Source organism: Engraulis encrasicolus, unplaced genomic scaffold, assembly GCF_034702125.1.
Source record: "Engraulis encrasicolus isolate BLACKSEA-1 unplaced genomic scaffold, IST_EnEncr_1.0 scaffold_30_np1212, whole genome shotgun sequence".
Taxonomy (NCBI): Eukaryota; Metazoa; Chordata; class Actinopteri; order Clupeiformes; family Engraulidae; genus Engraulis; species Engraulis encrasicolus.
Window position 1 is genome coordinate 586,013 of NW_026945599.1, and position 11,531 is coordinate 597,543.

General features: G+C 42.4%; 1 long non-coding RNA gene across 1 annotated transcript; it reads right to left on the bottom strand.

The window, feature by feature from the left end:
• Positions 1–1,490: 1,490 nt before the first annotated feature.
• LOC134443325 (uncharacterized) lies at positions 1,491–2,156 on the bottom strand. Its single transcript, XR_010033649.1, has 3 exons — positions 2,107–2,156; positions 1,687–1,804; positions 1,491–1,576 (listed from the first exon to the last, which is right to left on the bottom strand). It is a non-coding gene; the product is annotated as an uncharacterized LOC134443325 (long non-coding RNA).
• Positions 2,157–11,531: the final 9,375 nt, after the last annotated feature.

An 11,531-nucleotide genomic window follows, 5' to 3' on the forward strand; every position in this document is an offset into this window, starting at 1 on the left:
GTACCACATGTCTGCCACCCAGTGGAAAGGAGTATGGACAAGATTTTACACTCTATTCGACGTGACAGCCCACCTAATTCAATACCGCGACCTGTCGCAATTTTGCGACGACGGCATTAAAAGGGTTAATGGCAGTAAATCTATTTTTTTCATTGGCTAACAGCCACTGAAGTCCCAGATTTGAAGCGCCATAAGCTTTTTGCTTCTCACGGTGATTGGCTTTTGACAGGGCTAGATTCAGGAAGTGGAGAAGAGCAGGCGTCATATTTACATTATATTTGTGGCTCAGACCAGTTGCTTTTGTTATTAAAGTTAATGTCTAAGACAGTCCCTTTCTTGCTAACTGTGATGTGGATTACAAAAACTGTGGAACGTGAACGATGGTGGTGGAACGCATGGATAAAATGGGGATTTAGCTTCTTTCAAGACAACGTTTTAAGGTAAGGTCACTATGGGTTCATATCCGCTGTGACGCTGTTTGTAGTTGCTGAAGTTAACAGATGTTAATTGTTCAGAAGGGGTTTTTTTTGTCTCTGTCGTGGACCTGTTTTCGAGTGAAAAGACAGCTTTGTAGGGCCATGCCATGCCAGCTGTCAATCAAAGCCAACGCAAGTAGCTGTCGTGTCGGTCTCTTGTTTTGTAGCCTAGGCCTATGCTGTGAACATCGGACTTAATGTATTTTTTTTATAACGGATTTTTGGAATGATGATTGCGGAGGTGTCATTCTGTTGGATGCATTTACTGTGGATTGTTGTTAAACGGCGGTATTACAACGCAAATGTGTGGATTGCTTTAAGTGGTGGAGTGAACTGAAGGATACAATATGACACGCAGCGTGGTAGAAAAATGAGTAGCCTAGTGGCAGAGAGGTTGTCTGAAGAGCTCAAGAATCACCATTTAAGTCGCTTTTATCAAAAATGTCTAATCTGGAGGAGACCATATAGCCTAGTTTGACTTGGTTACCCAGTTTCTTGCTTAGCCTACCAATATATCAATCGCACGCCCCAAAACCGCGCCTGGACTCAAGTTATGTTTGCATGCAAAATCACTGCGAGACTGGTCGTCTTAAAATTTCTATAGCCATAAATCACACAGTGTTGCATAGCCTGCTGTAGGCCTACATTAATACAACGTGAAATTTGTTGACAGTTCTCCTGTTTAAAGTTTGAATTGGTTGGGAAAGTAGCACTTGCTGATGGGATGGGAGAGGTGTTTAGAAGCGCGCACTGGGGCGGGGTCTTGGTGGGAGACTCGTGCACATTCTGAGTAGAAGCTGGAGCGGTTTAAACATTTGTGATGTTTTAATTTTTTAATCAAGATTATTTTTTTTAATGTAGTAGACCTAGGCTACTAAAGCAAATACAATTATTTAGCGGAAGATGAATAGGCGACTAACAATAAAAAAACGATATTCAGTGTATTATAATCAGGGTATTATAATAGCCTAATGCACGCATGGGCTGTTATGCATGACATAAAAAAGATCTTACTTCCTACATCCTGATGTTTGAGGACTCCTCAGATAAGTAGTGTCGCAGACCCAGCAGAGCAGAAGTCCCCTTCTTTCATTTGTGTCCTACAGCAGAAAAAGAATGAATAACTATAAGTAATAGTAATTGGGATTTTACTGTGAAATATATAGTACAACTGGCACCCATGTTTACAATAACTGGATCATACACTCACACTTCAGTGCTGGGTTCTTCCCTCGATGCAGACAGCTTCATACACATTAAGCGGTTTTGGTGCCAGGTCATCACGTCCATCGTGGAACGACTCCGTGCCTACTGGAATGACTCTGTGCCTACCGGTGCCCAAAGAGGAAGACAAAAAGAAAGACAACAAGTTTGAGAGTTTGGCAGACAAATAGACAGAACATACAGTAAACCGTTGCAAAATTGTCTGAATTGACACCAGACAGTAGGCATTCCATACACATTCACAGAATCAAATAACAATATCAGGCCAGCTCTCATTGTGTGTGTGTGTGTGTGTGTGTGTGTGTGTGTGTGTGTGTGTGTGTGTGTGTGTGTGTGTGTGTGTGTGTGTGTGTGTGTGTGTGCATTAACGCCTGCTGTTGTGCATTGATATAAAAAAAAAACTTACTGCATACATGCCAATGATATCCAAGAGGTTCTTGAATAAGTAGTGTGACCGCTGACCCAGCTGAGCAGCATTCTTCTCCTTTTACTTGTGTCCTACAGCCAAAAAAAAGCAGTTATTGTGATTTTATTGTTAAAGTAATCGGCCTACAATACATATGTATTAAGTACATTATGTCTAACTGTTTAACTTAAACACTTAGGGGTTTCCCTCTGATGAAGACGGAAGTAACGCCGTCGAAACATGTCAGGTAAAAGATAAAAAAACTTTTACAAGAAACCCCTAAGTGTTTAAGGCCTACAATACAGTTGACATACATTCATCCTGAACCGCGTTGTTGGGTCCTGACAAGCCAGTGGTAGTGAGAACAATATAATTGGATGTTGAAACTAGTGGGAATTTGAGTATTGTAATAGTAATTGGGATTTTACTGGGATTTTACTGTGAAATATATAGTACAACTGGCACCCATGGTTACAATAACTGGATCATACACTCACATTTCAGTACTGGGTTCTTCCCTCGATGCAGACCGGTGCCCTAAGAGGAAGACAAAAAGAAAGACAACAAGTTTGAGAATTTGGCAGACAAAAATACAGAACATACAGTAAATCGTTGCAAAATTGTCTGAAGTGACACCAGACAGTAGGCCTAGGCATTCCATGCACATTCACAGAATCAAAGAACAATATCAGGCCAGCTCTCATTGTGTGTGTGTGCGTGTGTGTGTCAGTGTTAATTTCGTCAGCTTTTTTTGATTTAGTCTTAGTCTTAGTCACAATGACGAAAATCAACTTAAGTCTTAGTCATATTTTAGTCATTGCCTTCCCAATTTAGTCTTAGTCTTAGTCAAAATGACGAAAATCAATTTTAGTCATAGTCAAATTTTAGTCATTTTAGTCATTGTAGTCAACATTTCAAATTTTAGTCAACATTTCAATTTTTAGTCATTTTAGTCAATATTGTGGTGTAAAATAAATAACCTACAATGGCTATTGTTATTTCACAAAGTATTACTAATATAGCCTATTGCAGCAAATATTCACCTTGTTACTTGGTCATTTTCCACCAAAACCCAAATCAGTCATTTCAACATCATAGAGCAAAAGAGCATCACACACACACACACACACACACACATACACACACACACACATCCAGGTGCAGGCTGCGCTCTCTCTCTCTCTCTCTCTCTCTCTCTCTCTCTCTCTCTCTCTCTCTCTCTCTCTCTCTCTCTCTCTCTCTCTCTTGTGCATTAGAAGCTGCTGCATATTATATTTGATTTTGAGTTTGATCACGGAGGAAGCTACATGCTCTTCTTCACCTGACCGCGTGACTTAAAGCCTGCAGATTGCCGGCAGTGGGAAGACCAGACATCCCAAGTCTGCATGAAGTTCAAGAAGTCTCCCTGATAGTGGCTTCCCGATGACCACGAGTCAGATAAAATACTGCTGATGTTAGACTATGCAAGTTAGCGGTTTTTGTTTTCAATTGGCAATGCGAGCAGAGAACGATAATGACTTGTGCGGCATGTGTGGAATAGGCTTAAATAGATTGCGCGAGCACACTTCGTATGCCCTGCAAAAGTCCCAGGAAAAATAGTTAGGCAGGGTTATGCAGACTGGACGATAGAAAGGACACGCACATACAAATATTTAAACACTAATGCTGTTTTGTTTGTCGGGGGTGTCGAGGCTCGATAAGCATGACCTGAAAAGAGTTTTTGGAACTTGGGAAGACGCTGAAGACGCATGGAAATGCTGTCGATTTCCTTGGGTCTTTTAGCGTTGCTCTCGACGAGAACACGTTTCAAATCTCAACAGTTTAAAACTCCTTAGCGATCGCCCATCCATTGATTCTTTTCAAAACTAGGCTACATTCAGTAGCCGTGCCTCTGTTACTTTAGACAGGCCAACTTTCCCCCTGCTGGCGCGCGCTCCAGCGGTGACTGATTTAAATAAATTCACAAATCCGACCGTCATGATTTGCTTGCGAACTGCCTACTCATATGGTTAAACAACAAATATAGCAAACCTTACAAAAAAAGAACAGACAACGAACGCCGGGCTAAGACAGCCTAAGTGAAAAGGAGAATAGTGGAAGCTCGAGGAGGTTTAGAATGACAGTATCAGAGGAGGATTGGCGCGACTGTCATGCAGAAACACGTCTTCGTCATGGACAAGAGGGTTGTTGAACATGTTTCAAAATTAACACTTCCCTCAACGTCGGCTATTTTTTCTCTTTCTCTGGGAATGTTTTAGGACCTAAACTCAACTCAAATGGACTCACTGAACTACTAGGCTACAGAACAACTGACTGAGACGCGCCATGCACTGGTTGCCAGCAGATACAAGCGAGGCAACACAGCGCTAGCGCGCAATCACCTATGAAGTTCAAGACACTTAGGCCTATATAACAATTACAGATTACAAATTCATTATAAATAATGATATATTTTTAATGTCCATTCGTCCATGGCTTGTAAATTTCGTCTCGTCTTAGTCTCCTTGACGAAAATATTTTTTTATTTTCGTCATATTTTGATTTGCTTGAGGCAATTTTTAGTGCGTCATCGTCTCGTCATCGTCAAGGGAAAAAGGGGCGTTGACTAAATATTTTCGTCATCGTCGTGGTTGACGAAATTAACACTNATGTGTGTGTGTGCGTGTGCATTAACGCCTGCTGTTGTGTTGTGCATTGATATAAAAAACTTACTTCATAGATGCAGATGATATCCAAGAGCTTCGCCGACCCAGCTGAGCAGCATTCTTCTCCTTTTACTTGTGTCCTACAGCCAAAAAATAAACAGTTATTGTGATTTTATTGTTAAAGTAATAGGCCTACAATATAGTTGACACATTTGTCCTGAACTCAGTCAATTACATCTCTCAGACAATCCAAATCGGTTTTCATCGGTTTACTTCTTCAGTGACTTAGTTCCAGCTTCCTACACATCCAGCTGTCTTGGTAACAGGTCAGAGGAAAGACGTCCATCCAGAGCAGAAGAGATTTTTTTTTTTTTTTTTTTTAAAGACAAAACGTTACAGGGCTTTCCAGACACACCTTCAAAACATACAGGCAACCTTAACTAAATGTATGAAAGGCTTTTGTCTCACTACTGTAGTGCACACAACAACTTTACATATTTAATTTACATTAATAAAAATATAAACCAACCAGTCTTCGGAAATGCTGCACATACCAGGGCTTTTTCTGAACGGGGAAATAGGGGCGCTCCACCCTCATACCTCCGCGGGTGCACCCTCATACTTTTATATATATTTGAGCACCCCTAGTAAATTTCTCATTCACGGGGGGAACACCCCCCGCAACCTGCCATGATGCTCCCTCATGCCAAAAAATCCTACAAAAAGCCCTGCATACTACAGAGTAGGCCTACAATATCACAGTCACACTAGAACTAAACGGTCTCTGGAACTAGGCTACTACACACGCACGATTTGCGGCTGATATAAGCTATCATGCATAGCTTGTAGTAGCTGTTGCCTTATTGCCTATGCTCTAGCCACAACTTTCTTTAAACCAGTAAACTTCCCTGTAGTGTCAACAAAGCAACAAATCCCTGCTCGTGAAAGAGAGAAATTGGCTAACTATAACCCTCCGCATTAAAGCCTTATGATTTTGGAACACAACGACAGGTGAATAAACCGTTTCCCACGCAGCCTTCATCCGCATAATCAAACAGTTAGTAGACGAGCTACGACGCTAGCCAAGCAAGCAAAGCACATAGCACTGTATACGAGCCGAGATAAGAAACGTCCGTTGACACAAACAATAAACCATTGTCGCGACAACATTTTCTTGCAAGCAAGCTGACCAAGCACATGATGCGACTTACCACACCGAACATACCAGAGAAATATAATGCGCGAGCTCTCCCTCTGTCTTTATCAGAGTTCGGACTTGTGGAAGACACAAGTCGCAGTCCATCGACTTACATAGAAATAACATGACACTTGTGGTAACCGAAGACAGCTTGCGCGCCCCCCAAAACGCTGTCGTTATATTGCATTCTAGGTTGAGTTGAGCAAATGAAGTAGCGGCTAGACATAGTCAGCTAATTTATCAGATTTGTGTCAGTTTAGCGTCCAGCATTAGGTAGGGTAGACTGAGTACAGTTGAGTACAGGGTACAGTTGAGACAAACCAAATATCTCTGGTTAACAACGCAACTCTGATCTAATTTTTGCTGTGGACATGGGCATCGATATCCTCTTAGATCTTGGAAAATTTGAAACCAGCCCATAACACAGATCCAAAGATATTGGGAAAATGCTGTTTTCGACAGGTCAGATTTACTTCACCAGGGTCCTTCAACAATGAATATCTAATGACCAGTAGTTATCCTCTTGATATAAGTTACATGATTGCAAGCCATGAAATGTGCTCTAAAAGCAGACATATTTCCTGACATCATAACAGTTAACACCATTTTAAAATCTTTATCAATGTGTGATCTGGCCAGAAGGGGACAGTTTAGACGCTAGCCTGTGATGCTAATTTCACTATGTAAAACCAATGTAAAGATGCTAACGGGTACAGTTGAGTACAGTATTTTGCTATCAGCCATGCTATTAGCTCCCATGGCTATTACCTCCCATTGATTAGAATGGTGTCTCAACTGTACTCTACTATGTCTCAACTGTACCCCACCGTTTTTTAGCTAGGGTACAGTTTGGACAAAAGTGCACCTTTTTTGTTTGATTAATTACATAAACATTAAACATCCCAGATATATAATTCCTTGATTATATATTTGCTAACATCCTGAAAATATGTTCTGTCCAAAACAACTTTCTTTTTAGGACCTTTTAATAGTCTAATTTATGCGTGGAAGGGGACAAAAATAAAAGTGTACCCAACTGTACTCAGTCTACCCTATCGCCTGTGAAGTGGGCACACTTAGCCCAATCTATTACCTAAAAAGCATTCGCCCAAATTGACAGCCAACCATCCGTTATGAGCTGCTCTACTAAGCGAAATAGCAACCAAATGAATCCCAGAAGGGACGATGACTTACCGTAGCTAACCACCGTTGACAGAACCTGGACGAAGTACTTCACAACGAAGTGTAGCCTACCTTTGTAAAATTCATTAAAGCAAGCATCTATATTCCCAAATCCACCACAGGACAGCAAACCGCTGCAGTTAGTGCTTATTCATTTGCTCCCCTTAAAAGACTAGTTAATATCGTTTCCTCCTATTACTTGAAATGTGCCTTGCTTTCCACAAACAGGAACTCACAGCTGACGCACATGTACACCGTGAAAAGCAATTTATGGCAAGTTTATACACATAAAAGGCGCACACTTACCGAAACAATGCTTTCATAAGCCGTCCGGTGTCCTCTTCTGGACGTTGGTAGCATACTGATAGCCGTTCTTCTGGCAATGGCGACCGGTAAAATTCGAAATTCAAATATCGTTGACAAGATAACTCGGCTGAGACGCACTTCACATCTCTACAGAGTTGATTGGCTTGGGTTTGAATAGCTCTGTTAAATAACTCCAACACTGAACACCATTTTAATCAGAATGTGTTAAAATGACATTTTGAGAGTTGAAATCAACTCTGGCATGTTTAACCCTGAAATTTCAACATTCCAGTTTTTGCTGTGTACTGCTGCTACAGCTGCTTCCTAGACTGTGAGTAGCACATAAGGCTTGAGTGTAAATATATCTAAAGATGAATATAATATGAATATAATATGAATAAGATGACCAAACTTTGGCTACTTTTTGTTTTAACGACAACAAGCATAAAAACGGAATGCTAAATGCTACTGGTACGGTAGCTAAAGCTTCTATTGCTACCGAGGAGGTTCCTGGACTATGATATTCACCTGCGCTTGACCGAATGTGTATTTTTAAAGATGAAAAGACCGTTGTAAAATAAATAAGCTGCCTACTCTGTGCTAAGCTTCTTCACTTCTGCAGCTCCTACCATCATAATCACTATCCCTACACACACACACACACACACACACACACACACACACACACACACACAACTCATACCCCCCAATCCCCTAACACACACACACACACACACACACACACACACACACAAACACATGCATGCACGCTCACTTCTGCAGCTCCTACCATCATCATCACTATCCCTACACACACACACACACACACACACACACACACACACACACACACACACACACACACACACACACACACACACACACACACACACACACGCACAGACACACAGACACACACATTTGCTTTCCGGCAACTTCTCTGTTCCTCTGCTTGCAGACACTCAACCATAGAAGTGCCAATAGTACCGATGCATTAGGATCCAATAGTACAGATCCAATAGTACAGATCCAATAGTACTGATCCTGCTGCTGCAGCTCCTACTATCATCATCTACACACAGACACACACACACAGACACACAGACACACACACACACACACACACACAGACACACACACACACACACACACACACACACACACACACACACACACACACACACACACACACACACACACACACACACACACACACACACACACAAACACATGCATGGACGCTCACTTCTGCAGCTCCTACCATCATCATCACTATCCCTACACACACACACACACACACACACACACACACACACACACACACACACACACACACACACACACACACACACACACACACACACACACACACACGCGCACACACACACACACACACACAAACACATGCATGCACGCTCACTTCTGCAGCTCCTACCATCATCATCACTATCCCTACACACACACACACACACACACACACACCCCTCCTGTTGCCATCCTCATCCCCATCTCTGGCCTGCTGCTGCTTTGTCTATAATTAGATCTCCCAGACTGAGAAAACAAACAGCAGACAGAAGTAGACAGGCTCCATGTTGACTTGTGTGTGTGTGTGTGTGTGTGTGTGTGTGTGTGTGTGTGTGTGTGTGTGTGTGTGTGTGTGTGTGTGTGTGTGTGTGTGTGTGTGTGTCTGTGTGTGTGTGTGTGTGTGTGTGTGTGTGTGTGTGTGTGTGTGTGTGTGTGTGTGTGTGTGTGTGTGTGTGTGTGTCCATGTTGACTTGATGGGTGCAGGGGATTTGAACATGGCGCTGAAATCATTATTGAGTATTGGCAAAAACCTGCCTCTGTGTGTGTGTGTGTGTGTGTGTGTGTGTGTGTGTGTGTGTGTGTGTGTGTGTGTGTGTGTGTGACTCTCCATGTTGACTTGACGGACACAGAGGGATTTGAACACGGTGCTGAAGTCAGTATTGAGTATTGGCAAAAGCCAAAGTGGGAACGATTCTCTGGGATTATTTGGCTGCAGTGAAACAACAGGGACACGGTGGTGCAAATTGAAAATGAGAAAATGAAACGAACCAAACAGTTACTGAAGAGACACAGTGGTGCATGGTATTACTGTGTCAGGTGGAGTAGTGAAGTGCACAGACCTGAGGAGTGTTGTGTGTTGTGTTTTAACTACAGATGCACAGGATCCAAGATCCGGTCCCGGATCCGGCAGGATAATAGGGTTTTTCAGACTATCCAGATCCGGCAGGATCTTAAGCAGTGGATCTGGTATCCGGTAGGATCCTAAAAATCAGGATCTGGTGCATCTCTAGTTTTTATGTAGCCTTGGCTTTTCAGTCAGTCTTTCACAACCCCAATCGCTGCATGGAGTGAAAGAACTTTGGAAGCGGCCAGTGCAGGCAGTGTGGCAGTAAGCCAATGAGTCTAAAAAATAGTTTGAGCCAACGTAATAAAAAGGGCACACGTGTTCGAGTAGGCTATGTGTTTCAACTCTTTCATAGGATCCGGTATCCTGTTCCGGATCCGGCAGGATCTTAAGCAGTGGATCCGATATACGGCAGGATCCTAAAAATCAGGATCTGGTCCATCTCTAGTTTTAACTAGATAAGCTGCAGTGTTATGCACCAGATAATGGACACTAGACATAATGAAATAGGAAATGCTGTCTATTCACTATTTGATATTTCACCATGTATCCCTCTAATGTGTATCTAAATCAAGCATGGCAGGTAGCAGGCTTAATTCGGGATTCTTGATTAATTCTGAGGGTGCTGTCCCAGAATAAAATAAAAGATCAAAGAGAAGGGGGCGCAACTTGCATGAAACTGTTTTCTTTATTTTTTGTGCACAGACACGTTTCGGTGTGTTTCTTCCTCAGTGGAGCACCCCGTTCTCTTTGATTCGTAGCTCTGTAATGTGCACCGTTCCTCCAGTGCACTGTTGTAAAAGTTATTGAAAAGAATGAACTATACTACGCTATTACAACATTACACAGTGACTTTACTTTTAATACGTCACATCTAGCTTCATAATATGCACCAATCTACCAGTTTAGTTTAATGTTTATTTGACAGGGAAAATGCACAACATTCAATAGAGCCTGATTATATTGTAGCCACAAGGGAAAACATCATCTATAGTTGATGTTGAGTGTAATAGTTACCATAAGAGTGCTGCATCATCACATCATAACACATTAACACATCACTAGCCCATCACATCACATCCTGACACATTAACACATCACTAGCCGATCACAATCATTGCATAAATAGATTATTATCAACATCATATACAGTAGAGCCACGTTCAGAAGCTAGCTGGAGAGAGCATACTAGCTGGCCGCTTTGGATTTGCTATGAAGCATCACAGCTAGCCAAACTGGACCCTAAATAGATAGCCGAACTGGATCCTAAATACATTGTAGACCACCAAACTGGATCCTAGCCAAACTGCATCCAGAATACATTGTAGACCACCAAACTGGACCCTAAATAGATAGCCGAACTGGATCCTAAATACATTGTAGACCACCAAACTGGACCCTAAATAGATAGCCGAACTGGATCCTCCTATCTTTGACCACAAGAGCATACTAACCTCAACCATACTGGATATACTGCCTCATCTTATTTTTGGAATACCAGAACATATTAGTCATGGGTGAGCGGTTAGGGCGTCAGACTTGCATCCCAGAGGTTGCCGTTTCGACTCCCGACCCGCCAGGTTGGTGGGGGGAGTAATCAACCAGTGCTCTCCTCCATCCTCCTCCATGACTGAGGTACCCTGAGCATGGTACCGTCCCACCGCACTGCTCCCTATGGGGCGCCACTGAGGGCTGCCCCCTTGCACGGGTGAGGCATAAATGCAATTTCGTTGTGTGCAGTGTGCAGTGTTCACTTGTGTGCTGTGGAGTGCTGTGTCACAATGACAATGGGAGTTGGAGTTTCCCAATGGGCTTTCTTTCTTCTTCTTTCTTTTCTTTAATATTAACTATCATTACCCACATAGGATTGTGTGAAAGTGAACTGAAAGCCAATTGGGAAACTCCAACTCTCATTGTCATTGTGACACAGCACTCCACAGCAAAC